This window comes from Struthio camelus, chromosome 6, assembly GCF_040807025.1.
Source record: "Struthio camelus isolate bStrCam1 chromosome 6, bStrCam1.hap1, whole genome shotgun sequence".
Taxonomy (NCBI): Eukaryota; Metazoa; Chordata; class Aves; order Struthioniformes; family Struthionidae; genus Struthio; species Struthio camelus.
Genome location: NC_090947.1, coordinates 38,293,569 through 38,316,127, shown reverse-complemented (window position 1 = coordinate 38,316,127; position 22,559 = coordinate 38,293,569). Strand labels below are relative to the sequence as shown.

General features: G+C 41.4%; 1 protein-coding gene across 3 annotated transcripts in view; it reads right to left on the bottom strand.

Annotated features, from left to right (window-relative positions):
• The window catches only part of MGAT5 (alpha-1,6-mannosylglycoprotein 6-beta-N-acetylglucosaminyltransferase), a 136,700-nt gene extending 114,769 nt beyond the window's left edge, over nt 1-21,931 (bottom strand). Inside the window, exon 1 of one of the 3 annotated variants that reach the window (XM_068949198.1) lies at nt 21,632-21,931. The gene's annotated coding sequence lies outside the window, so the exon portion shown is untranslated. Of the gene's footprint in view, nt 1-20,595; nt 20,685-20,914; nt 20,933-21,631 lie in introns of those variants that run through there. The other 2 variants (XM_068949201.1, XM_068949199.1) reach the window with 2 other exon arrangements.
• Between the last annotated feature and the right edge of the window lie 628 nt (nt 21,932-22,559).

Below are 22,559 nucleotides of genomic sequence, written 5' to 3'. Positions count from 1 at the left end.
ACTTATTTTATATAGAGTAATTTTACAGTGACATTTATGAGCTGTAAGGAACTATATGAATCAATGGCATAAACCTACTTAACACATAATGAACTAGAGGGCAAAGTGGTTTCATTGCTTAGTAATTAAACAATGCTCCAACTTTTTGCCATTCAGCATTAGCGTCTTATTTAATAACATCATTCCTTACTTGTTAAGTTTCTGACTATCCCTGACTGAGTTACCATATTAGAAGTCTACAGAGTGGCAGCTCCTTTGGGACATTTATTGACTCCACTTTGGGAAAATACAGAGAATACCATGAGAAAAGTCAAACAAAACCTTCATTCCTCACATAAAAACCCAACACACAATGATTTAACCAGTGGCTATTGCTACCATCTTTGCTAGCAGACACAAACTTACTCTGCTCAAGTGCTCTGAGCCCACCAGAAACTAAATAGTGTTGTCAGCATAAGCTGGAACATTAACAAATGCTCAGTAAACCCAGGGTGCCACCAAAAGGAGCAGTCCCTCTTCCTTTGTTTAGGTTGATATTTACTGCACAAATCACATTGGAAAAAAAACAGGCTTTTTGTTTGTTTTTATTCTGTTTTTTCCTCCATTGGATCAGCTTGCTTGCAGTGGACCAGGTCTGTGAATTTCAGCAGCTGTCCTCAGCCCAACTGGATGATAAAAAATGCAGAAAACTTGACAGGAGCCCATAATCACAGGGGTATGACACTACGCTGCTTTAGTTAACCCTGAGCAGGCAGGAAAACCAATTCTGCATACTTCTGCAACAGGAATCATAGAGAAAACCACCAAGTTCTCTTTATATGTGCACTAAAAAAAAAGAAAAGAAAAAAGATCCCCAAACAGATAAACAACAAGACAAGACGACAACATAATGGCTCCATGCTCCCTCACAGTAAAGATGAGGCAAATAGCTAATACAGCCAACACAATCTCAACTTGAAGGCAATGCACAATGAAGCGCTGCAACAGACTCAACTCACATAGCCTGTCAAGGAAAGCAGGCATGCAACAACGTCTTCCTAGTGAGACCAACTGATGGAAACTTTTCTTAAGGCAGTTACACCAATCAACTTTCTTGCTGCTGCAGTTGCAAAGAGCACTCCCGCTTTACCTTCCTCTTATCCTAATAAACTAAAGGGAGAAGTTCCATAGAAATAGCTAAACTGATTTCTCCTCTCCCCACCTCCTCCCGGCAGCAAATTAATCAAAAAAGCTCAGGCAACTCTAAAAGCCATCAACAAGAGAAAGGCAGGGGTATGATTAAATAAATTCAGTAATCTGCCCAAAGTGCAGGCAGGCAATTGAGCATGCTATTCCAGGGTAATTTCCATATAAACTTAGTTGCTACAGCATTATGTTAAGAGTAAGGCTCTTAAGCCTTAAGAGCAAGTTTTTCAGACCTGCACTTCCAAATGTTCACTTTCTAAAGCAGAAAAAGAAAGCAGCCCAAAGCTCCAGGTGTAATATGACTGCTCTAGTAATCATCTAACTTTTATTCATTGTAAAAAGCTTGACCTGAACTGTTAATGCTAACAATGTTACTAAGCCCTGGAACTCCATGACTTGCTTAATTCCTCATTTTGAAATGGTTACAAAGACTGATGTTTCTCTTCAAAGAAAGAAGAAATTTTTTCTAAAATTATTTTACTTGTCAAGCCAACCCAAATAAATACTCTCCAAAAGGTCTTTTCACCAACCTCTTCATTTAAGTTCCAGAACAGCAGTCCAGAAAACTATCTTTCCTGTTATCCTAGAGCTACTACATACAGGTTTATCCTGAAAGCAAGCACTGCCAGCGACAACAATTGAGCGGGATAACACTAAAACAATCCTAGTACTTCTTCAGCAGTTTTATCTTACTTGACATGAACCAAAACCTTGTTACTAGCCTTGATGTCAGAACTATCTTTTGACACAGAACCCAAAGAACTTTGTTGCCCTAACTAATCAGACCTTCGCTACTCTATGTGGTTGCTGATTGACAAGACTTGAACAAAAAGAATTTTTCTTATAGAGCACAAATGCTCTCCAATAAGAGGTCAAGCAAGCCGACTTATACAGCCCATTTAATCAAGTACGTGCCAAAACACTGTGGACGTTTTACCCATAAGATGTATTAATGGATGCATACCAACCACGCTTCAAAGATAGATACTATGCAAGTCCTAACTAAGTCTTCTTTCTAATCACCAATATGCAACTTTGACTCTTGGAACTGCAGATACCGAGCAGAAAGAAGAGGAGGGGGAGACAAGAAAAACCCCTGCGTATCTGTATTTTCTGCCAAGGGCAAACACATCAAGAGTTCTAAAACACTCAGAATCATCTCTGTCCTTTTTAGAGGAGCATGTTCCAAAGCGCAGTCAGCAAAAAATCCACTAAGAATTCAGAAATCAAAGGGAACTTTCACAACAGTGATAAATGCTTTATGAAAAAAGGAAGGCACAGAGTAAGGTAAGAGTTGGCAGAACGTCAAGATCTTTACATTCAAATTGGGAAATATATTTCCTTCATCTTCCTCACTCCTCATTTCAAATGGGGAATAATCTGTAACATCTTTTGCATCTTCACAGTACTTTTCTTTCAGAATCATCATTTTAAAATGGATCATCATCAGCAGGGGTATATTCTGCCCAGTGGGACCTCTGTAAGGGAACTGCACTGGACAGCCACTCCTCCAGGAAGCGGAATGTTTTCTGTCACATAAATTAACTACGATTTCCCAAATGCTTTAAATACATAATCTAGCATATTTGTTCTAAAATAAAGTCAGTAGGTAGTTAAGATACGTGTTTGTTGCTATCCTCCACATTAAGATCTGAAACAAAAGTTTTTTTTGGTAACTAAAACACTAGTAGGGGTTTCTTTTACTTATTTCTTTTAAGCTCACCATAATGTTCCATAACAACAGAATTTGGAACCACCTAGGTTAGAATCCGATGAATTGTAAATAAAGATCACAAATGCTTATATTTGAGCTGAAGTACTTATGCTGGAAACAAGTATACATCCACCATCTGGCACATAGTAATTACAAAAATTAAAACTTTGTTTCTACAGCCTGCCTTTAACAATTTTTACTGATACAGTAATACTTGATCTTCTTAGGGAACATAATCCAGACTCATGCTGTTAAATGACCACAGGACTATACACTGTACAGCGTAAGTAGTTTATTAAGCTGGAATGTAAAAAAATTTCTGCTTGTTCCCTAGTAATAACAGAGACAGTTTCTGTAGTTTTACGTCATGCCATTAAACTTAATCCACGGTCAAGGCAAGTTAATTTCATACCTGCTGAGCGATATCCTGATAGATGGCACAATAGCAGGTCATTAATTTTCTTTCCTTTTGATTAATTTCCACACTATACACTAGACACAGTCTATTGAGTTTCAATGTCTGAGTGCAATGCCTAATTCCTGTAAAGGACTAGATCAGTTTCTCACTACATGTCAAAATGCAAAGACCCCAGATGTGACACAAATAAAAGGAAGTTTCAATAGGCCTGGCACTGTACTCTGCCCAGCCACACTTGCAACTGTTTCAGTCTCATTCAGCAGACTGCCAAATAACTGAAGTGCCTTCTTTTCAAGAATAGCCTCACAGCTGAGATATTAGATATTTTTTACTTCTGAAGTATTTGTTTACAGAACAGTTCAGTAGCATCAGTATTGCTAGATTGCAGAAACTTCACTGAAACAATTGAGAGGTTACCTTTTTTGCCACAGAAATCCTTCACCAGGTAGAGTTACTGACTTCATATCTAGTAAGGTATAAAGGTTTACTAAGACCACCCTTCTTTCAAAGGGAAATCAAGCTTACATGGGGTGAGAGAAGGGGAAGTAAAGGATCACAAATGTCAATAGCAGTCACTGTTGCCACCACAGCAGCAAGGGGAAGTTGTGGCTCGTTTCCTCCCTCCATAGCTGACTAAAAGCAGCCGGGGCCCTTGGGGGGCCTCCCTTGCGAGAGAGTCCAGCCCCAGGGGAGAGCCAAGTCGAGCTAAGCCAACAGCTCACAGCTGGGGAACAGGCTCACCTCACCTCTCACTTTCCATCCCTTCCAAGCCCCTCACTCTCACTCCATCCCTTCTACTAGATGATGAATCTGTTGATTTGGCACAATGAGCTGGGTTCAGATCATTAAAACAATTGAAACGTTTGTCTTACACTGGCTTTTTGTTTGTTTTGTGATCCAGGCTGTCTAACAGATGGATAAGGTGCTTATCAGAACTGGCACAAATGAAAAGGAGAAACTATCTTTTGGTAGGGAAGAGCTGTTTACCATAGCCCCTCTTCTCCTTTTACAGAGTGATTCAAAGCAGAGCTTAAAGAGCCTCATCCTCTGTACTGACTATTGAGGGACCTGACCTTCCTAAGTTCCAGTTAGTCTGTGATTTCATCTCTTCTTCTCCCTTTCCTCTCACTCCCCAATAATCTATAACACAGCTAACATTAAATAGCCATTAGTGCTCCTAACTTCTTCAGTGTTTCCTATCTCTTGTTCTCACATCCCAATAATATAGTAAGAGCAAAAGGTAAGAAGAGAGAGCTACCTAATCCCTTCCTGACCACAAGGAAAAATAATTTGGGGGGGGGTGGGGAGTGGGGAGGTGGTGGAAAGTATGCTCATGTGCTTACCAGCAGCCGTTTTCAGTATCAGAAGTTATCACAGCACAGACAAAACAGTGAGGAGAGTGAAGGTGAAATTGATTATGTGGTTTCATAAATCACATCAAGCACATGATTCAGTATACACGGCCTAAATTTCCAAGTATAATAGGTTGAGGCCAGGAAGACGTGACCTCTTCTGGATCCATCTGTGCCAGCAGAGGTTGCTGCTATATTGTTTCCAACCAGAAGTCATAGCCTCCTTGCATCTGCCCATGGAATCAGCCTGAATAAGTTCAGTAAAAACAAGTCAGGTAAGCAGTTATTTGCTATTTAAACTACAAAGCTAGTCTGGCTATTTTGATTAGACTAGTTCAGACAGAAATTATCCTGGCCCCTCCAAGACTGCAAGAATCTTTTCCACCATCCTTCTGTTGTCCCCTTCTGGTCCAGCATACTGACATTACGCCCTACTATCAAGTACTTGATCAAAGGCTCCGCATAAAGCGGAGTAGATGTTCATTCGATACGCATTACAACGGCTACCTCTTTATTTGCCAACATGCATTTTTCAGTATGAATGGACAAATTTTACTGTCAATTCCTATAAAGAATTTAAATGCAGGATGAACAAGAACCTAGAATAACAGGATTTCACTGCTAAACAAAAAGCCAATGTAAATTATCGCAATCATTAGAGGTTGCAAGCTGGATTTTTTGGGCACAACTCCCACTGCTGGCAATAGATTATGCCAATTCTGAAAGAGTCAAAACTACGCAAGGAACAACTACAGTTTGAACACTATTTACATTTCTGTCCTTCCCCCAAATTACCTAAAACATAGTACAAAAGAGACTTTCAGAAATAATGGACATTTCAGAAATAAGTGGACAAGTGATATATTTAGCTTCATCCTATCTCTGTCCCTAGAGCAAAGTGTTCCTGCTAGTGTGGGAAGGGGAGGAGAAAAACCTTATTTGGTATATTTAAAAAAAAGAAAACAAAAGAAAAGAAAAGAGCACCTAGGAAATGAAGGACTGTTTTTTTCTCAACCCCGATGACCTGATTTAAATAGTCTTATATAACCATAAAATGAGATTATATCTGCCTTGCCACGGATTTAAGCTTATATTTTTCAGTCTGAATGACAGAAGGTTCTTTTCCTCTCCTGTCCCCAAATAGTTTTCTGAACTTACTCCATTTAAATAACTCTGTGCCTCTCCACCTTTTCAAAACAATTTAAACTGACTGAGAAGAAGCTGGTAAGGTAATTTTGCTTTTGGCTGAACTGTACACAGATTATATAATCTGAAATTTTACGTTTAATACTTGTTACCTGGTCCTTTGATTTTCACCAGAACAGGAATTCTATTGAATAGCCTGCTCTCTGACACATTCTCAAGTAGGCAGATTGAGCTTTTCTCCCCGCGGTTCTGGAAACGCAAGTCAGTTCTTAGAAAACACTTACAAACTGAAAGTATTTTCATCAAATGAAACGGTTTCCCAAAAACAAGCAGAAGTGGATCCACTTCAGTACTAAGTATTCTCTGTAAGGGCACATAAGACAAACTTTAGCAAAGCTTTTTGCTGCTGCAACAGAGAGCAGTCTAGCTGTTCATCAGTTGCACAAATAGAAAGAAAGAGGAGGGAAAACAGGTCCCTTTTAGCAGAAAATCTTCTAGCGTATCAACTAAGAACTCTTTCACACACTACACAGGGATGAACATAATTTGACAACGTTACACGCGTACACCTAAGCATCCATACATATGTCAAATATAACCTGAATCACAGGGACAAGATCTACAAGGGAATTAGAAGTCAGACTTCCACGGTCCAATCAAACACATCCGCTTAGCTAATCAGTTCAGTTCTCTATTGTTTCAACAGTACAGATGCACCAAGAACAGTATTAGTGTAAGCAGCAAGGCTTCCTTCCTCTTCCTCACATCAAGGGCAAAAAAAACCAACCAAACAAAAAAACCCCAAAAAGACAGTTTTGACCAATGGCACTATTGACAGCAGAAGATTAGCTGCTGCAGCAATAATCCGGGTAACAGTTTCCCATTGTAGATGCATCCTAAACTCATGGCAATATCTACAATAGCACATGCCCTTCTGCAAACCCTTTTCACTGCCCTAAAAAACTAAATAGCTTGCAGAACTGGAAATCAGGCAATACTGTCTGTCTCTAGAATGGTCAAAAAAAATACTGTATTTTGGACTAACTTGAAAAAGTTAAAAAGACTTTTCAGAAAGTTAGAGACACAGCAATAGAAAGTTTATCTCAAAAGGAACTTCCATTAGTAACAGGGGGGGCATTTAGCCGCTGTATAACAAATGCTTTACCAGACGCTTAATTAAATGAAGTGCTTTCTAAGAAACCTGGCATCAAAGCTGCAAATCCAGTGGAATTGCTTCTATTTGTTGATTTTCTTCTGGATCTCCAGAGCAGGCTCAACGTCCATTCCCCCAGCCTGCTGTAAAAGTACACTCTAACAAACAGGACACATCAGTAAGTGCCTTACCTAGCTAATGTTAACTTGGTTCTAGGAAAGGCAGAGGCCATGAAATAAACTCACAATTCTAAAGACATAAACACCCATCTATGAATACCTACACAAACATTCTGCTTTCAGACAAGCCATTTGAAAATTACTACAACCTTCACAGCAGTTACTCTAAAGGCACACACAAAGTTGCCAAAAGGATCATCATCTACATTTCAAAACAGAATTTAAGTGGTCTTGAAACAGTACTGTAGCACTAGCAGAAGGGATAAAAATGAGCTACTATACTGACACTACAGCAGCTGGATGGATTTCTTTACCACTTAGTCATACCTAGTGAAAAGAAAGAAAGAGACAGACAGACAAGAGATAGATTTTCTATTATTATGAAAATACTAGTCCCTTTCTACTCACTGGGGAGGTACACTGGCAATTACATCTTTAAGAGATGGGTGGGTACAAAAAGTCTTTCTTCTTTTAAACCCTATTACTGGGCTACATGGATTTATCTTTTTAACAGCTAGGACTTGACAGATTTTTAACAGCTAGTATTCGACAGATAACCTGCAGATAACTGTTTAAGACATTATTTTATCACATTTCAGCATCTACAGTAGTCCATTCACTTTGTAAGCAACAACCACCAGGATCCAACACAGACGATTCTATCACTACCATATCTCAGCCTGCTGGCTTTTACCTGTGTTCTACCGCACAAAGCAGAAAAACAGTATTTGAGCCATGTAGAGGCAGGGTATAACAGTATTTCTAATTAGAGGGGAAAAAATACCCACAAACCCAACCGTAGTCAGCCAATCAAGTTCATTAGGTCTGGTCTTCAAGAGAAGAACTGTTCATACTAATAGTCTGACAGAAGAAAGAATACATTTGCTCAACATTTCCCTTTATATTTCAGGTGTATTTCATATTCCCTCCTACAGCTGCATGCCAGTCAACAGCTTCCATGATTTACCTCAAGTTAGGCTGCTGTTACCCTACAGTCTGGATCTGACAAACGATGTGAGTTTTGTTTTTTTTTTTTTTTTATATATCTAAAGAGTGCTTTGGAAATCCACCTCTATGCTCTTAAAACATCTATTTAAATTCCAAGTTATTTAATAATAAGTAGAAAAAGTATTTTTCAAATGACTTATAAAATGCTTACATTTATTCTCCAAACTCAATAAAAATTATGATCTTCAAAGCAGTCAAGCAAATAAGTTGCATATCCCATAGGTGAGGTTTCATTTAACCCCTTACTTCTCTCCTAGCAATTGAATTGTTCCTGCTCTCCTTACTCAGTCTGCTTTACCTTAAAGACAGCACTGCTTGCCCAGTTAATGACTTAATGACTGCTTAACAGCAACTTAACAAAATAAAGAGAAAAATCAGATGGTCTTCTCCCTATCATCATGTAAGATTCTTTAGCATTGGAAGGATTTCTTTGTCCTGTTAAAAAAAAAAAAAAAACACTGCTTTAGGGCCATAGGTAATATTAGGCAACTAAAATCTGCATGCAATGAAAAGGAGTGATTCACTCCAAAGAGTAATTCAAAAAAGGGCAGCTGCTAAAAAAGGAAGCTTAATTATTAAGACAATAGCTAGCAGATTTACACAAAAATTTTAAAAGATAACATTTCAAAAGTTATCTAAACTCAGATTTATATTTGGGGCCTTGCTCTGCTTTCCTATAACAGGCCACTGAGACAACGTGAAGCAAGAATCTCGCGTTTTCTCCTTAATATTAGTTGTCTGTTTATCCAGATTGACTATTTTTGGTGTAAGGACAGTCTCAGTAGAGATGCATATACGCACATCTAGAGTAATCTAGCCCAACGTGTTACTGCAATAGCCGAAATCTGTAAGCCAGTTCTAGTACCAATAGCCTACACAGAAAAAAACCTGCAGGACCCCAGAAACTACAATACACTCCCTTGTCACTCACCTCTCCAGCAAAACTTTGATTCTCTGCAGATTCAAAGTTTGTGCCACATAAGCAGACGCATCCATCATTCAAGATAGATGGCCTCAATCATTACAGAGAGTTGCTTGAGGTCAGATGAAAAAGCCATATAAGAAAGACGACAAGCAAAGAGTTGTTGCCGGTAACAGTCAAGCAGATGCAAAATCGATTGGCCTTTGAAAGGCTTGGAATCCTTGCTTGAAACTAGCAGTTTTGAGAACTGGCTGGTGAGCAATCCAAGAGAAAGGTTCTAGTCCACTTCATATATATTATTAGCTGATTACAACAAAGACTCAGCATAACTACACAAATCTCATTCACAGAGGTCATTAACCTCTACTTATTTTTACAGTAAAAAAAAAATTCTACCCTGGTTTATCTGCCAGGTGTGTGGGTAAGCTGTTTTGCTGTGCCTGAGTTCTAGAAGTCAATAAGTTTAGTAAATAAGAACATTTTCTGAGTTTATTAAATAAAGATATTATGCAAACATGGGAAAGCACTTCAGAAGTACATTTTAGGGCACAGGAAAAAGTGCACGAGGTAAAGCTTAGTTGTAGTGTGTATGAGAAACAGCATTTCAATACTGTGAAATTTCATCCTTAAAGATGATTAGGAAAGGAAAGGAAAAAAGGCAAAAGCCATTCAGAAATCTGGATTTAGAAAGAGATTTTGCCTCTTTCTGAGCACAAAGAACAAACAAAACACTTTTCTGACATAACCAAAAATCCAGCTTGACTAAAAGCAGCATGACCATTTTACCTACTACTGAAAAAGAGCTGAATTTGGACAGATTGTCTCTCAATAAGAGACTTTATTCACTAAAGACTTTGCACTTGGTCTAGTAGAAGGCTGCTTCCAGTGGAGGAAGCAGCCAGGCTGAGCAGAACACCAGATACATATGCTGCCCACATATCTCCTGATGGCCAAATGAAGAGGGAGAACAACACAGCCCCTTCAGGCTTTTAGGATGTAGAACAGGAGGAGGTAGTAGTAATAGCAGTAATTAAGTAGGGGTGACAAAGAAAACATGCTTCAAATTACAACAGATGCAATCAAAGTGGGGGAGGAGAATTCTGGAGAATTTCTAACACTTCTCCCAATTATTATTATTTTTAATCAGCTTTACAGCTCAAATGTTGGTCTACCTTAAATGAGTTTTTTTTTTTAAAAAAAAAAAAAAAACACGAGCAAAGATGGAATTAGCACCATAATAACGGGACAACCATCAGCAGTGCACTCAACCATGAGCTAAGCAAGAATATACTACCTCAAAAAAAAAAAAAAGCTAATAACATTTGACAGGTTTGTTCTTCCATTTGCCAAGTGAAGGTAAGACAGAGCTGGTCCTTATTGCACACAGTAAAAAATAAGCAATGAAAAGTTTTTATTCTGGCATTTTTGTGGATAGGGCGCACACTTTTATTCTGAGCAACAGGCCAGATCCCCATAGTACAGGGAAGCTGGAAACTCTAAGCACTGTAAGGTTCCTAGAATAATTTCTACCAAGCTACAATGATATTTTATTTTAAACGTTGCTGATGCACTACATCTTAGTTATTTAAAGAATAAGGTGAGTGGCATCTTCAAAAATGTTCTGTAGTTTGGGAAAGGGCAAGAATACACCTTCATTAAAAGAGATCTCTTTTCATAATATATTCCATGCTATTGATTTTGAATGTGTACGAATTGTATATCAGGCATTCCATAAAATGAGAAGGATTTTTTCTTTTTAAATAATTGGATACACAAACAGGTATCGATAATACTTTATACATAGTGCAATTTTTTTTTTTTTTTTTTAAGAAAAAACACTAATTAGTTGCACAAAACTTGGACCATTTCACTTACTGCATGGAGGATGACCTCTGCTTAAAAAATAAACAAACAAAAACCCACATGACACACACAGATAGTATTTTCAGAAGTAATGAAGAATTCAGTCTTCTAAATGAGGCTGGATGCTTGAACACTTTGTATCAGGAGAATCATCATGGAAAGCAGCAGCTTTATCCCCTTCTACTTATAAGCTTTCCACAGCTTATACAGTTAAAAAAAATGAAGATAAGGAGGGAACTGTTCCATTTTGAAACATGACTGGCCAAAGCCCATGGCAGCCCAACTGCTATTTACAGCCTCATCAGTTTCTCAGCCAGTTCACTGCAAATGGGCAGAGACTGGTATGGGGATACAGATTATATGCAATTGCAGTCTTAGAGCTTGGTGAAGACCAGGAAGACTAATAACATTCCTATGTAAGAGCATCAGAGAACTCTGGTGTTGATTTTCCTCTGATCCTCGGAGCACCACATAGAATATATGAGTACAAAAAAAAAAAGAAAAATCCTGCAAATAATAAAACACAGTGCTAAAACCTCTAGGTTGTACACAGTATCTGAACACGATATTCTGAAGTACCAGATTATCAATGGGACAGCAGAATTCAAGTGTGCCATATCCAATGGGAACAATTCCTCAAGTCTAGTTCTAACCTTGGGCAAGAACAACAGTCTGAATAGAGGTTAAAAAAATTCTGGCAGAACAGAGTGCAAATGGCAGATAGAGAAAAAAGAAAATCCACACAACCACCCCCCCCACACACACTGCTCACATACATGGGATAGAGAAAATCTGTATTTTAAATGTAGAAAGCAAGCCAGTCCGATTTTCCTAAAAGATGAGAAATGAGATTCTCTGAGTCTCTGTCTAACCTTTCCTTTCAGGTATAAGAAATGCATATTTTATGCAGAACACTTTTTGCTGTATATTTTAATTGTAATAATATTTTTCAAGTATAGCATTTTTTTAAGGGTAGCTGGGGTTTTTTGCATTTAAAGGGCTTGCTGTTTTCTTTGCTCTAGACATAGCCACATGCATGCCAATATCTCAGTATGTAGGAAAGTGTTCTTAGACATGTTTTAAGTAGTTTAATCAATACTGGCATTCTTCTGCAACATTACACAGTGCACAAGCTATGCAACCAGTACATACAGAACCTACTATGTCAGGCAATGAATCAAGGTATAAGGACTTTATAATAGAAGCTGAACAGGAGCTAAACCTGTTATAAGCCTTTGCTCTGTATCAGCCGCTACAGCCCTCAAAGGAAAGTTTAAGAGCACACTTGGGCCTCATTGTACTAGTTTCCATATACAAAGCCAGAGGTTTCAATTGCATTTATTCAAGAAGAGCTTAAGCAAACTGCAACATGACTTTTACATCAGCACAGAACTTTACCCACTGCACTTAAACTCTCGTTACAAAAATCCATTCCTTTTATTATAGGTCCGTGGCTCACTGAATCACTGTTGGTAACATACCATGTTATAACAACCGCTCATTCACTGGACTTTCAGCAGCCAGCTTGTTTTTAATCCGCAAACTAAACTTCCCAACTTCCAGAGGGCAACTACAACTTTCACAGAACTGTTCCTCAGCTGACAGTAAGTGGCAATTCTTAATGGAATACAGCAGAGCTCAAAAACTGAATCATTTTGCAGTTCGAAACTCTTCCTTGCTCCCTTACCAAATTTCTCACCCAAGTAATATACGACAGGTCAGGTGAAAGCTACTGTAACCTTTTCCTCAAAGGAATCATAGTAAATGCCATAACGTTATCAATCCAGAAGCTAAATAGAATCACTTAAGATATTCAAACATAGATAACAAATAGGACTGTAAACTGAGATCAATAAGCTTCCCTGGAAATCTCAAACCATGAGGTATCAGGTCAAACTGTAACAAACATTTGTGTAACTTTTTTTTTCCAACGTGTAAGACATGAAAAGTCTGAAGATGTTTTACCAATTATCCAAGTCATTAAATATGACTGCCAAACGAGTGAAAAAAATCTGGAAGAGTATTCAAACAAGAACTGTAGAATACCATCCTATCTACCTCTAAGCACAGTGTATATTTCTCTATCAGGACAAGTTACAATTCAAGACAAAGAAAAGATTATTTCTAGAACTGATTTATAAACAAACTTCTCTGGTATCTAAGATAAAAACAATTATTAGAAACCTGCATATAATTAAAGTATAACCATAACATATCAGTGTAACTTGATTACAGGCTCTTAACATTAGACTCAAAGTAGTTGATTTTATCTAGAGTAAAACAGCTGTTAGCTTCATTAGAAAAAAAACACAGGAGGCATTGCAGCATTCTACTCCCGCATACTATTTCTTCAGTCTAGAAATAGAAACGTAGCTGCACAACAAAGACAGGTGCTAAACGCAAACAGAGTGAAAATATATTTCACTATGTTCTTGGAAGACTGATGGTACCAAATAAGAAACTGCACTCCATGAAGAGAAATACAGGGAGGGAAAACTGTTCATTTTTAACAAGAACTTGCAAAAATATAATCAATATGCTAAGAAACTGACTGGAATAATGTAACTTTATTAATTTGAACAAATATCCTGTCCAATCTAATCTAAGTTTGAGTAGTAAAGATTGAGAAACCTGGTTTTTTTTTTTCCTTCCCTACACACAGGGCTTCACATCCTTTTCCTGTTCTCTCAGATCAGAAACACAAAAACTGATTTTGCTGACCAAATCATACCAAAACACAGAAGAAGTGACAGTTCTTAATTAAAATCTGAGAGAAAAACCATTAACTATTAATTTGGTTTTACATCTGTTTGAAGTTAGTGCCCAATCTCCAAATTTCGTTTGACTTTGACTTCCAGACAAACAGCTTGAGCTCTTCAAGAACCTCTCTCAAACAAGTCATTTCATTCACTCCTCCAAATATTTTTCCAGATTCTTCCTGATCTCTCTGCACATTTTTCATAATGCTGGCAATAGAGGTATATATTTTACCATTTCCCATCTTGAAGGCCATCCATATACAGGGACTAAAACATAGTTGCCTTTCTGCTTCTACTTGCCAGAATGCCTCCAAGAACTCCAATGCCAGAGCATCAGTTTGGAGCCTTACCTGGACTGCTTGTCACTTGTTTTTAAAACATCCTACTGCTACCTCAGGAATAACCCTTCTTTTGCAACCCCTCCTCCTGCCAAAATAGTCTCCAAATCCACTGTATGACTACCATTAGTCAAATGCATTTTTGTCAGGATTGGGGGAGGATTTCAAAAGCAGAGTTGCTGGAGGTTTTTGGTGTGTTTCTTGGGTTGGTTTGGTTTTTTATGGTGTGGTAGGTAGATAGGAAAGTTTGTGTCCACATACAATTCTATTTGCAGGAGTCTGTCAAATCAGTGTGAAAGTTTCTGTATGAAGATTATTGCAGCTTTTTCTTGGACATGAAATACACTTATCTACTTAGTTTCTCTTTTTTATGAGGAGGGCTCCTTCACCAGGTGGCTCAGAAATTCCAAGATTAGGTAAACAAAAAGACACAAGATAACTCTATTACTGTTTAGGTGAAGGGGGCCAATTTTAATGTACAGTTTTTCATACTGAAAGCAAGACAGAAAAAAAAACCCAAACAAACAAAAAAAACCTCATCCTGAGAATCTGAAGATGACCGAGATCTGGAGGCTGCTGATCACCGAGTTCTTTTAGGTAGACTCTATGTTTTCTATATTTATTGGCATTTAAAGTATTAACAACTAGCCAGTTTTGATTGAATCTAGACAGAAACAGACAATTCAAACCAACAGTAAGAGAACTGAGCTACTTCACAGTTCATGTTTCCAGCACTAACTCCTGTAAATATTACTGTAGGTAATATTTCTTTTAGGTGGAAACAGTCTTCACACTACGGTGTACTGAAACAATGTTGGACATTCACTCTACAGTTAGGTCATGCAAACAGTTTCATGCATTCATTGTGTTACAATGTGTTCATATAAGAATGAACAAATAAATGAACAACTTCAACCCTGGATAACCACCACATTAGAAACATTTATGGTGCTTATTCTAGTCCTTCAGAGATACTTGTTTAAAAAAAAAAAAAAGTAATAAATTGGTATGTCTGATACAGAGGTCTAATGTTGCAGCATAGAACTTAAAGAGAAACTGAAAGTTAGCATTTTCAGCCTTTTAAGTCAACTATATATAACACAGTATAGCAATATTACAAAACTAGTAAATGAAATCATTGCATGCACTGTCCTTGTATAGGACCTATAAAGACAGACTTGAAGTTATTTAAAATCTTGTTCAGAAGTAGAAACTGATCTGTTCAAAGATTTTGGCTATGAATACCACATCAAAAAGGCCCAGTTACACGGAATGAAGGAGTTACGTGTTTGTCCCAGTTCAAGTACCATATATAGAAGGGTTTGATATGACTTTTTTTTTTTTTAATACGACAGTTCAGATAGATCATCTTCAATCAAAACACACAGCCATTTTCCATAAAAGGTCATTCCTAACAGCAGAGGAAATGTAGTTATGTAGGGTCCTTAATACATGAAATTATCTTCCATGTACGTCACATGTATATTACAACTACCCTCTGCAGACTTCAAGAGAAATTTCCAAAAATTGCACTGAAGCAACTAAGGGGCATTCACATTTTCAGTAGGTCAACCATATTTGTGGTGGAAAAGGAGAGAGGAATAGTACTCTGCATCAAAAGGAACGAACAGACAGAGCAAGGGAAATGGTGGGGAAGACACAGCCTTTTGACACCAACAGAATTCTGGCCCAGTAAACATATGCTGATACTTTTGTACTAACAAGGATCTTATACAAGGATGTGTTATTGCACTTTAGTCATAGATATTATAGACAAGGGGACTATTGCATAATTTGGTGGAGCCCAAATGTTCAATATCTTCAGAGGTCACACGTTCCATAGGATCTCCAGATAACAAAATAATACCTTTGGCAGGAAAGATCACTCACCACAGCTCGTACCTTTTATGACAACTTGATTAATAGTTATCTGAAGATGCTTTAATAGGACCTCAAAACAGGTTGTCTAAAATGCTACGTACCAGTCACTGTATGCATATGACTCATCTTTTTCTTAGGGAAGGGGGCAATACAACCTTAACAGACCTTAAGACAAGGAAGCAGCAATAAGCTTCATTACCTCCTTCTAACATGAATGAGGAAAAGGTTTCAGTTATGTAACTACATATAGAGAGAAATCTGGCAAACTATGTTACCCATGAACGACAACCGATAAGAGTGTAATCGGGTTTTTCTAGCAGTATGAATTCCTTTATTCTCATTTAAATAATAAAAAAAAAAAGCTTGCCTATTATTTGCAAGTTTCTTTGTTTACAAGACAACCAGGTCAACAGAAGTGGCTGATAATTTTCAAATATGACAGGCTTTTATTAAGAGGCAAAGGGCAGTAAAATAAACATCAGTAGGTTAGACTAATAATCAAGGTTAAACTGTTTGGAATGCCTGTGGGATGCATGAAGAAATATGCTTAGCTAATAGGAATAACAGGCATTTACAAGACTCATCACATAAAGAAGGGCCCAGCTCACAGCATTTTTAGCTCATGCAAACCATAAATAACAAATCAAATGAATCACATCAGTGACAAACTTTCCTCACGAAAAGGACTTTGCTACTTAAGCGTATACTACGACAGAAGGAATCCCCGTCCCCCAAGCTAATTTTCTTCCCTCTACTCTTTCTCTGCAGTGGTTCCCTATTTCGCAAGACATACGGAAAACGCCATAAATTCAGGAGAAATCCCGCAAAGGAGCTACATCCTGGCTTGAGTGCATGCATCGACCTCAGACTTCAGGGAGTCACCCATTAAAGCAGACAAGACTTCTTGCTGCAATGCAAGAATAAAACCCCACAAATTCATCACAAGCCAGCTTAATATTCCAGCCTGAATAGAAGAATGAGGCTATCCACCTTGAAAAAATTTGGGACTGACACAAAATGCAGCTGCCACGATTTGAGAGATGTGTCTTCATTCTGGTGTCACTAGTTCTCCATAATGACATTGGTTCCTCCTCAAATAATGTCCAATTAGAGCATTTATCTCTATATCCAACGAAGGTTAGCTTGCATAAAACTTTAGTCACTTCTCTTTGTGGCCATGAATTACAGTAACAGTTATAAACATATACGAGCAAATAAGAGACTAACGAAAAGATTGGGCCACAAGTGCTGTAAACCAAGCCACTATCAATACAAGATCTGAATGATGACAATTATTCCTCACAGAGGTTATAGGCCATTGTGCAACTCTAGATTCTTCCAGAAATGAAAGCGAGACCAGATAATGAAACATTTAAAGCTTCAGTGCTGCATGCTAACAATAGGAATCTAAATCGGAAAATAACAAGGTTTTGCTTGTGCACGCGTGATGCGCCACTAGAGGGGCGTCCGGAATTCTTTCATATTCCGGGATTAGTGGCACTGACCTCGAGAGATCTTTTGTCAGATGTAAGAACGTATTAGATCTAAGCGGTTCTACACATGTGACGGACACTGGACAACACTAAACCATCAACAGCAGACAATCTACAAGTATAACAAAGCTAAGACGTAGAGTAAAGAATTAAAAACAGACACATATCAGAGCTCTACGGTTAAGCCACGGAAGCACAGTACAACGACTGCTCTCGGATGCACGGTATAATGACCGCTCTCGCCCTTTCCTTGTCCTTGTGGGCCACCCCTCCGGTAGAGTTTTCCCCGGATTATTCTCACCACGCTCGAGCTGCGCCAAGAGGATTCAGGTTCTCTCTGGCAGTTGGCATCAGGGGCATCCCCGCTGATGAGTGGGTTGTCGGGTCCGCAGGCCAGCTGACGGTGAGTCCGAGCCCACACAGAGGTATGTGGCTTACTTCCTTTTATCCTTCCCGGGCTTAGCTCATTAATCAGTGCCAGACCATAGCTGGACCATGGAACAGATGGTCTTAGGTGATAACGGTATGGATGCCAACGGGATGGTCAACAGAATGCTTATCAGCACATTCAGCAACTATCAGTGCACATGTTTAACAGCTGCACGTTTAACAGCTATCCGTGCGCACATTCAGCAGCTATCAGTACGAAATTCCAAGGTATCTAGATGCTTACAGCGTGGGTCTGCGGTGCCGCTTCTCCTTTGCTGACTCGGTTTGCTCTGCACTCATGAGGCTACGCAACCCCACAGTGTGGTGGCTCTGGCCGTGGTGCACCCGGGGTTCCTAAACTCTTGGGGAGCACCCCAGAGCAAACCCCTCTTCTACGGGCTGCACCATCCTGAGTCCCACGCTTGCCTGTGTGGCACCTATCAGTACGTACACACACACACTCACACACACATGCAGGCAAATAAACAAAATCAAATTTTTCTTCTGAAACGTGGAAGACTAAAGGTTTTTTGTTCTTTAAGTATGAAAGAAGTGCATGTATATGTGGTATACGGAATGCAGAGATGCACAGATGCTAAGAGAAGAACATACAGATTCCTAAGAGAGGAATAAAGGGTGGCATTGTATCACTCCTATCATTTAAGTGATTTTTGAAATTGAAGATACAATAATACTGAAACAGCCTGATTCCAAGAAGAGCTTCCCCTTGTCAGATTCCTAGCCGATTAGCTCTGTGCAGCATGTTCATCTTTTCCAACAGATGCGTCTGCTGTTCATTACTAAGTTCCTGCTGGAGTACTGCTCTGACCTGGTTTGGAACCAGGATGAGCAAACAAGTTCTGCAGACACTTTGGGAATAACATACACAAATAAAAACAGTATCAGAACCTGGCTTTTTTGATACTCATTATATTGGATTTCTTTCCACCATTTATTTAATGGAGTAAGCACAGACCAAATTAGACAATCTGTCAGCAAACAGCTATTAAGGAATATTTGCCAGCACATCTCCCGTATCACTGCTCTTCCTGGGAATAAAACTGAACCAAATCTGCCATTCTCTTATGAAACATCAAATCTTCTTCAGAATTCAAACTGCTCAATTTATGAACACTGTATTCACAAAAGCCTTCAAAACACCTGCCACACTGCTAATAATCAAATTACTACATCACTTCAGCACACTTTGTGCCAACTACTCCTAACGTTTTCTTAAACTTTTAGAGCCAATATGAGGAGGAAAACCACACATCAAGCTATTTTATTAAAATAGAAGAACGGACGTGTTGGTTGACAGCAGCATACAATGCCATAAAGATAACCTCACAAACAAATCAGACTTCAAGGGATATGAGTGGTACTAATAAAATCCTGCATATTATTTGAAGTGCAGAAGTTGATGGTTTAAAGAGTTCCCCCCCCCCCTCCTTAAATCAGAGGAAGAGAAGGAAAGAGAAACTGGGTGGAGGGAGATGACTTAAGACCTTACATCAACTGTCTTTATTTTAAGTCCTATTGGGAATTCAGAGCACTTCATTATTTTGCCAGATTTCATGAAGCAGATTAAGGATTTTAGATAATTTGCACACAGCATTGCTAGCAGCTTCCTAAGTTTCAGGCAGTTCAATTGCAGGACCTTGAACAACCAGAACTTCTTAAGCCAAATGCTTAGCCACTTTGCCTTTCAGCATCTTTACAGTCCAGGCTGCATGAGCTGGCTTTCTCCTGGGCAGCACAATGGATTTATCACATACAAAAGGGAAAAATGTGTATTCTCATTTAATCCTTATTCCACTCATATAAAGAAAATCATATTTTATAGGAGCGACAGAAAACAGGCTGTATACATCAAATTACGAAGAGCAGAACTTCCTTTCAGTACATACCTAAGGTACCGCTCTATGGGCCGCCTCAAGACTAAATCATTCCCCACACATACATGTAAAGAGCAGGAAGCAGTAGTGCAAGTTACCTTATATGTAATAAAAATCACCGGAAAAAAAATTGAAAGTTTTTTTCTTCCTACTATTAGGCTTACTATTATTACGTCAGCTGTGGGTCTTGCAGTAAGCAGTTTCTCGTGAAGAACAGTCAGAATTATTACACAAAGATGAAGGAAGAAAAAAGTAAACCACTCCTTTAAACTAAATTGGACTCTGTGTCCCTAGGCAAAATGGTTTCAATTATAAGTAACAAGAACTAACAGGTTCTTTCTTTTTAAGATAAGTTTTCAGTCTTTTCTGAATCAGCAAAACTATTCTGAATTAACTCAGGACTAAGATCATCTCATTCATTTCAGAGTAAAGACACATCCCTAACCTGCAAACAACTTCAAATATTGTGATGCTGATAAGAAAGACTAACAGATACAGTAAGTGACATTCCCTCTACGCTATTTGTGTCAATGAAATGCAAGTCTGTTTGTAGAGATAAAGCACTTGCACTGCACTTGATCAATATTCATTCCTGTACTTTGGAATATGAACTATGGTGTTGAAAAAGCTGAGGAAGTGACAGAGGCAGTGACAGTTTTTTAAATAAATATGCATATATACTGAAATACTTCAACCACAAGAGTCAACCTGCATTTAAAGAACATTCTATTCTCACTGCGGTTTGACGGCGGATTGACGTATCGAGATCCAATGCAATTATTAGTTCTCCAAAGTTGACTGACCACAATACCAGAAAGAGAAACAGGCACTCTGAAGATCAGATTCACGGTGTATCATACCTGGAAAAGGTGGAACCTACGCTCCTCATGCTACCCACGAAGAAAGCCTCTACCACAATTCGATCCTTCAAAGCTGAGTGACGTTCATTTCCCCCTGAATACATTCAAAAGCAAGTTTACCTTAGTTGCCCCAAAAAATCAAGAGAGGCTATAAAACGGCCCCAAAATCCTTACGTAAGTCCACACACACGCGTGCAAGCCCACCAGCGGAAACGGCGCTTCACACATAACAGACCGACTCTTACGCTCCAGCCACGAGATGATGCCGACGCGTGAGAAACGCCGAACCTGGCAAACGCAGAGCGCTGCTATTTCCCACCTAAAGTTCAACGCATCTTCGGCAAAAAGTAGCCGCGCCGGCAGACCAAAGCGAAAGCTGGCACGGGGGGGACAGTCCCCAGGAAGCCTTTCTCTCAGATTCGCTTCCTAGCGGTTTGCGAAGCCCAAGGAGGGCACAAAACCCAGCCCCGGCCGGCACTGAGCTCTCGGCAGCCGGACCCAAAAGGGAAGATTTTAACCAACCTTCAGCCCAGACTCACCCTCCTCCCACCCGCGGGAACGCTTTCCGTGCGCGGCTGGCGCCAACCTCCGCAACGCAGCTCCGGGCGGGGGGACGCGCGTCCCGCCGCCGCCGCCGCCCGGCCCGAACCGCGCCCGCCCGCCCGCCTTCCCGCGGGGGCGGCAAGGTCGTTACACAAGGTGACGGCGCCGGCAACGGCCGCCGCACCGACCGCTCCCCCCTCCCCCCCCCCCACCGCCGGGCGGGCGCGGCGGCTCCCCCGGCTCCGGCCTGCCCCACCCAACGCGGTGAGACCTTCCCCCGACCCCTTCCCCGGGCGGCCGCGGGGAAGGGGCGGCTGTCGCCACCGCCGCCGCCTCGCACAGGCTGCGGCTGGGCAGCGGGGGGAGGGGGGACGCTCCCCCTCACGGCCCGCGGCAGCCCGAGCGGCCTGGGGTGGGGGGGGGGGGAAGGGGAGGCAACGGCCGCACCCCCTAGCACGGCGGTTGCCCTGCGGGGTCCCCGGCGCCGCCTCACCTCCTCCGGCGCCGCCTGTGCGCAGCCCCCCGCGCCGGCAGGAGCGCATCGCCCATGGTCCCTCGGCGGAGGCCGGCGCGGGCTGAGAGGCGGCCGCCGCGCCCGCCGCGGGGGCCGGACCAGCGAGAGGCGGGCGGGCGGGCGCAGGGAGCGTCTACAAATTGTCCCTCGCGGCCCGGAGGGAGGGCGCGCGCCCGGCGCGGCAGCCCGTGCGCAAACGGCGGGGCCGGGCCGCCGCGTAAAGGGGGAGGGAGCGCGTGCAAAGCGGCCTGCCCGGCCGGAAGCGCCGCCGACAAGCCCAGGCCGGAGCAAGGGAGCGTGTGCAAAGTGCCTACCCGCCTGCGGAGCGTGCGCGCGCGCGCGCGCGCCGCCCGCCTGTGCGGGTGGTGGGGAGGGAGGAGGGGGAAGAGCGGACGGGCGGGCGGGCGGACGGACGGACGCACGCGCGCGCGGAGGCCTCCGGCGGCGCGAGGCAGAACCAGCCGACTCCGGCGGGCACGTGCGGGCGGCGCGCGCGACAGAGGCGGGAAACGCCCGCGGCGGCCGCCCCGCCCGTGGGGGCCGCGGCCCCTCTCCTCCCTCGCCCCTCCCCCCGCGGGCCCCAACGGTCGCTCCGCGCTCGCACCTGCCCCGCCGCCCCTCAGCGCGCTGCCGGCGGCCGTTGGCCCCGGGCGTCGCCGCTTCTCCTTCCTCCCCTGGGCCGCGCCGAGGCCTAGAGGAGCCCACCGGCAGCGGCGGCGGCCGGGGGCAGCGTTTCAGCTAGAGGTCACGAAAGCAGGGACAAACAAGCGTAGCTGGAGGAGGGCCGGCTGGCCGACCCCGCGCCGCGGAACGGCCGCCTCAGACCCGCTTCGGCCCTCCTTTCCTGGAGTCGGCCGCCCAAACCTTCACGGCCCCTACCAACGCTTAAGGTTAGGCCCAGATCTTG